Below are 6,200 nucleotides of genomic sequence, written 5' to 3' on the forward strand. Positions count from 1 at the left end.
AGGCTGAGGCTCCCGGTCTCCCGCTTGATCCTGGCGAGGCTCCGTAGCATGCTGTGCCCGCAAGACCCCATCCTGCTCTCCCACAGGGTGCAGGGGTGGCAGCACTGAACAGGGCAGCCGAGGCCGTGTCCCCGTGTCCTGGCTGCAGCCTCCTGCAGCACCCTGTGGTCCCTTGCTCTCTGCTCAGCCCCCACCCCGCATCCTCACAGGGAGCCCTCGCCCTCCTCCTGCCCGCTCGCCAGGTCCACGTCACCCACGAGCACCTCCCCAGGGCTTTGCTTTTCCTCCGCAGCCCAAAAGGAGGTTTGCATTAGATGCATTACCCACACGCAAACCAGTTTTGTGTGCTCACATGCACTGCCGGCCCCGCCGGGACCCCGCTGCAGGGCTGCAGACACCCGCCTCGCCCCGGCTTTGCTCGCGTCGCTCTTTGTGCCCAGCATTGCCCATGTCGTTGGCTGGTTGTTGCATGAATGCGGCTGGCTCAAAAAGAAAATGAAAAGCCCCACTAAAAGCCTCTGATTGTGCATATATGTATGTGGAGGAAGGATTTTATTATGGAGAATTGACAGCATGTCCATTGTTAAAACTGGCAGCTTGCAAGATGGATAACAGGCAGCCGGGCTGAGCACACGCCAGGCGATGGCAGATCTATTCCCAACCAACCGCACAGCCTTGGCCGTGTCAGTTCATCTGTCTGCTCCCCCAGCTCCTGCGCAGCCCTGGGGCTGCTCCGGCACTGCAGCCTTCCCACGTCCTTGGGAGGCTGCGTGCCGAGGCTGGCCTCGCTGCGTGGCTGGGGGCCTCCGTGGCTCCGCGCACAGACCATCACATCTCCCCGTTCTTCTTGTGTTCGAAGGTTGCTACCAGGCTGTAAGGGAGAGAAGTCAGTAGGTGCTAGAGAAAATGGTTAAGGGATGACAAGGGGTACAGGACCCCTCCAGACCGCAGCAAAATGGAAAAGGGAGAGGGCTTTATGTTCACTAGCATCGCCAGGCAAGGGCCAAGCGTTAGTGCATGACTGAGGAGAAGCTGCAACGATGGACATTCCCGCTTGTGTTTGGAAACCCATCTCACACAGGATACGCATCGTCCATCCCAGGACGATGACAAGACACCTCCGTCTTCACGGGTACCAGCAGGACCTCAGGCACTGGTGCGAGGCTCAGCACGCCGGGAGCACTTGAGTCGCTCGGGGCACCTTGGGATCCACCACGTGCTGATGGTGCAGGAAAAATGGAGCGTTTTGCCAGCATTTTAAAGGAAGGAACGGGACACCCTGGTTTGTGACCTTGATAAGCACAAAATTGGTGGGAGGAGAACTGGGGACCTATTGCGTAGAGACGGGAAGGAGAGGTCTGTGCTTTATGCCAGCCCAAATACGTGAAACGGATCTCGTCCAGCCCCTAGGAAATCATTTTGTGAAGGGGCTGATGAGCTGATTGGTAGCAGGAAGGCTGCTGCCAGGATGGGCTTCCGCAAGACTTCCTCTCGCGCGGCCCTTCGTTAGGGAATTAGGACATAGCAGTGCGAACGCAGCAGAGAGGAAACGAGTGCCAAGGGAGCCGCCATCGGGGGAGCTCCAGGGACTCTGCGGTGGCCCCAGTTGCTCCTGTTAGGGCTGTGGGAGGAGACGCGAGCAGACTGGGGACAAGGCCGGCAGGCGACACACAGCCTGGGGACAGAGCAGCCCCGTGGAGCTGCCCAAGGGGTGCAGGGGCTGGTGGTGGTGCTGCCAGGGCACCTCACGTCCTCCTGCCTCTGCTCTTGCCTCTGCTCTGAGCACCCACGAGGAGTGGACTGAAGCCCATGAGGGATGCTTGGAGCACTTCCCCTGCCATCCCTCCTGACCCCGTAGGATGTGGCTCCATCAGATCCCCCCGGAACAGCCTGGCCTTGCCCTGCTGTGCTCCAGCCTGGATGTGGCCCCAGCTCTGCACGCCGCTTGCCAGCTCCAGCCCAAATGTGCTGGCAGCCAGCTGGGGAAAATGCTGGAATAATCCACCCGAGTGGGCTCTGGCTGGCAGGGCTCCGGCGTGGGAGCTGCCGTGCCCCCCGCGCCCCCGGGATGGGCACCGTGCTGTGGGCACGCAGGAGGCAGCGAGGGGCAGCCCCAGCCCACAGCACCCCTCCAGACCTCGTTCTAAGCCTCCCCACGACGAGCAGTAAGAGACGCCTGCTCCGACAAACCAGGCTCTCCATTGCCACCCTGGGCACGTGCAGGACCTGCGGCAGAGGCTCGGCTTTCAGTTGTTCGCTATTTTTAATTGCTCTTTCCCAGAAAGGCTCACATACACTTTGAAACCTGCTTCCAGCTGGGAGTTTCGAAAGCTGGTTCCAGTTAGACGCATGGCGCTGGTGGTGCTCGTAGCTGTTATTTTTAGAAGGGCTGAAGGCAACGGCCACCGGCCGCTCGGCTCCGGTCACGTCTCGAGGCTCGTGTTCGCGGGGCCGTGGCGCTCGCCAGCATCTCGCCCCAGCACCCACGGGCCAGCGCCCACATCCCCACGGTGCCTGGAGCAGGGGCTCGGCGGTGGGAGCCCCCAGGGCAGCAGCACCGCTCGGAAGGGAGAGGGGGACGTCTGGGCGGCGCGATTTTACGGCTGCCTTTTTCTGGGGCTTTTTGGGTTACTTTCATCTCTGCGCTTCAAGCTGTGCAGAAAGGAAGACCAAAAGCGGAGGATGTAAGCGGTGGTCATCGCTGAAGAGCCAGGACATGGAGGAACGTCTTCTGGTTTTAATTAAAAACCATTTGCTGGCAAAGTCTGAAGGCGTGCTCGGTGCCTTGGCTATGACAGGGCCAGCAGGGAAGGGCTCCCTGCAGGAGCCTCCGCCAGGCGCTGCACGGCTCGGGGGGGGCTGCCCCACGGGGGGGGCTGCCCCACGGGGGGGCTCTGCTCCCCAACCCCCCCGGGAGCTGAGCACCGCGGGGCCACCCCCACGGCCACGCGCTCACGCACGCGGAGCCGCGCTCGGTTCGCCCTGGCAGCGAATTTTTGTCCTCGCAGCATAAAAGCTCTCCAGAGACAGGCTCGGGGACTCGGCGCAATAGCTGCACGTAATCAGCTATATTATATTTGCCCCCATTATTCACACGCTCTCTGCTGTCGGCCCTCGCTTCCCCCGCGCCGCTGGGGCTCCTCTCCCCTCTCCAGCCTCCCACCGCCGCCACCTCCATCCTTTCTTTCCGCTCCCCACCCCGAGCACACCCCGGGCCGTCGCGCTGGCTCTGCCTCGCTGACCCCGGCACCCCTGTGCACGCCTTTCAGCTGCGGTCCCCCCTCGGCTTCCTCATCTGATAACGGGGGGGGGGGGGGGGGTGCTGCGTTCAAAGGAGAAGGGCTGACCTTTGCTGCTGCAATGAAAGCCGCATGGAGGAAAAAAAAAAAAAAATTGGCTGCAGCGAGCGAGGGAGAGAGAGCTCTGCTGTGGTTTTACAATCCCTAAATAACGCCGGGAGCTTAGCTGTAAACACATGGCGGGATTGCATGAGCGTGGCTGTGCCCCCCCCATACCCCCCCGGTTAAAACCCAGCTTGGAAAATACTACAGCCTGGAAAAAAAAAAAAAAAAGGAAAGGAAGAAAAGAAAACAGCTTTCTTGAAAAAAAAAAAAATAAATAAGAAATCTCCTGAATTATTTAGCGAACGGTCCCAGCGCAAGGGCTAATTCCGGCGGCAGACGGCCGCGGGGAGATGCTATCGGAGCGCCGGGCGCTGCCGGGCGGGCGCCGCGGGGCCGGGGGCAGCGGGCACGGCCCTGCCCAGCCCACGGCCCCCAGCCCACGGCCCCGGCACGGCAGCGGTTAAGGAGCGGGCGTCCACGCCTGATTTTCGCCCGCCGCCGCTGCGTTTTCAAATCACCTTTTGTTCCCGGCTCGGCGGGGCGGAGGACGGATCCACCCCACCGAGCAGGGATGTTTACAGCAAATGCGCTCTCCTCCGCTCATCCCCCCCCCCCCCCCCCCCCCGCGCCACACGCGCACACAAAAAGGGGAAAAAAAAAAAAAAAAAAAAAAAAAAAAAAAAAACCAACCCCGCGGGGAGAAATGCCAGGCTGTAAAGCGGCAGATTGCTGCACTTCTCCTTCACCTGTAAAAAGTAACAGCCTGGCCCCCCCTCCTCCCGCAGCCCCCGCCCGGGGGAGCACGGGCGGACAGACGGACGGACAGACGGACGGACGGACGGACGGACAGCCCGGCCGCTGCGCCCCGGAGCCCCCCCCCCGCAGCCGCCGCTCCCCCGGCAGCCGGGGCTCCCGCCCCTCTGCCTCTCACCTGCTTCTTCCCAATATTTTCGGAAGCAACTAACACTTTTCTTTGAAGAGCAACAGATGAGCGAGACCCTCCCCGCGCCTTTTATGATGTTAAAATTTATTGCCTGGGTCGCAATTGCCATTTTAATGACGAACGCTCCTGCTGCTTTAATGCGTCTCAAGCGCTGGCATTAAAAAAAAAAAAAAGGAGCCGGGGGGGTGTGGGGGGGGGGACGGGACACGCCGGCTCCAGTCTTCTGAAGGAGAATGAACTCCAGCCCATTTCCTGGTCCTTGCTCAAAGTTTTGCCAAATAGATAATGCGTTTTATAATTTCGCCTCCGCGCCGTGCTCTGTCTGGTAAGGGAGGCCCTCTGCTGGCACGGGGCTGCCCGGGGAGCCCAGCCGGCAGCACCCAGCCCCGGAGCCACCCCGAGCCCCCCGGAGCTGGGTGCTGGAGGCCTGGGGACGGAGCCCGGGGGCTCCGAGTGCCCTGGGCCGGTGCCGAGCCCGCGGGGCCCCCGGCTTGTCCCCGGCGGGGCGGCCGCTGCCCCCCCGGGGGACGCCTTTGTCAGCAGATCCTTTTTTTTTTTTTTTTTTCTTTTTCTTTAATGGTGCCTGAAACTTGGCCTGGGCTATCAGGGAGATATTAAATTGCTGTTGGAAGCAACACCAGGAGGGCGGAAAAGCCGTGATGTGCTCTTACCTCCTCCCCGCAAGGTCGAGGCAGCCAGCCCCGGGGGACGGCGCGTTTGCCTCGTCCTTCCTGCAGCGAGGATCACATGTCGGAGCCCAGCTAAGCTCGAGAAAATCAAACCCGTGAGCTCACGGCCTTGCTGAGCGCAGGCGCCGCTCGTCCTTGTGACCCCGTGCCCGGCCTGGAAACGGGGGTGAGCAGGCACCGGCGGCACCGCCTGTGCGTGGCCATCCCCCCGCCCCGGCTCCCCTCACCGCCACCGGGCACGTGCCGTGCCCCCAGCTGGCGCTGAGCAGCTGCCCCAACGAGCAGCGGCGATGGACAGAGCGGCGGTGGGGTTGCGAAGGACCTGCTGGTGGGAAGCCACCACCGGAGTCCTCTGAGGGCCTTCCCCCGGCTCCTCTCCCAGCAGCCAGGACCGTGCTTGGCCAAAGGGACGGGGAGATGGGTTTGGCTGCGGCTGGGTGGGCACGGCAGGCACGGGCAGCATCTGGGCAGGGCCGCTCCCCACGTTCAGAGATGGCCAAGCACAGGAGCTGGTTTTCTCCCAGGGTGGAGCACGTCCTTGCAAAACCATCCAGGGGCCAGGCTCGGCACAATGGAGCCAGTGGGAGAAACCTGACACTGCCTCTATCAGGGCTGGTGTTTGTGCTGGGGTCCCTGAGGACCAGAGCAGCCCCCACCTCTCTCTGCCATACGAGACCGGCACCAAGGGGCAGGTGGCACTGGCAGAGTTGCCCTGGAGCCGGGGCTGTGGCCAGGCTCAGATGCCTGTGAGCCCCGGGCTGGGGCTCTCATTTCGGGACCAGGGGTCAAGGACAGATCTGGGTTCAGCGCCAAGTACACAATGCAGGGTCGGGGCTCACCAGTGGGGAACGGGGCCAGGAGCAGAGGGCTTTGTGCCACCGTGTTTGCTTTACCTTCCTGCCTGGGGCTGGAGATGCAAAGCAGCTGGGGACAGCAGCCTGAGCGGTGGGGGACAGAGTCCACGTGTGCACCTCGGCACAGGTCACGAGCACCACGGCAGCGCCGGGGGGCAAGGACAGTGACCCCCGTCCTTGCACGCGTCCCACGCAGGAGCCTCACGCCCCTCCTGCCCTGGAACGTGGGCACACACTGGATGTCCCTGCACCCCCCATGCCTCGGCCAGGGTGCCAGCCCCACAGCACGTGGCTACGGGGCAGCAGCGTGCAGGTAGGAGCACACAGGGATGCTCCAGCAGCTGCTGCCAGTGCGGGTGGAAGATGCCCT

The 6,200-nt window shown here is 62.5% G+C and overlaps 2 long non-coding RNA genes across 2 annotated transcripts; both read right to left on the reverse strand.

The window, feature by feature from the left end:
- Positions 1-519: 519 nt before the first annotated feature.
- LOC125180581 (uncharacterized) lies at positions 520-4,951 on the reverse strand. The gene is made up of 2 exons (XR_007159256.2): positions 4,276-4,951; positions 520-871 (listed from the first exon to the last, which is right to left on the reverse strand). It is a non-coding gene; the product is annotated as an uncharacterized lncRNA (long non-coding RNA).
- On the reverse strand, positions 2,609-3,956 carry LOC136786381 (uncharacterized). Its single transcript, XR_010824905.1, has 2 exons — positions 3,348-3,956; positions 2,609-2,652 (listed from the first exon to the last, which is right to left on the reverse strand). It is a non-coding gene; the product is annotated as an uncharacterized lncRNA (long non-coding RNA).
- Positions 4,952-6,200: the final 1,249 nt, after the last annotated feature.

This window comes from Anser cygnoides, chromosome 14, assembly GCF_040182565.1.
Source record: "Anser cygnoides isolate HZ-2024a breed goose chromosome 14, Taihu_goose_T2T_genome, whole genome shotgun sequence".
Lineage (NCBI taxonomy): Eukaryota > Metazoa > Chordata > Aves > Anseriformes > Anatidae > Anser > Anser cygnoides.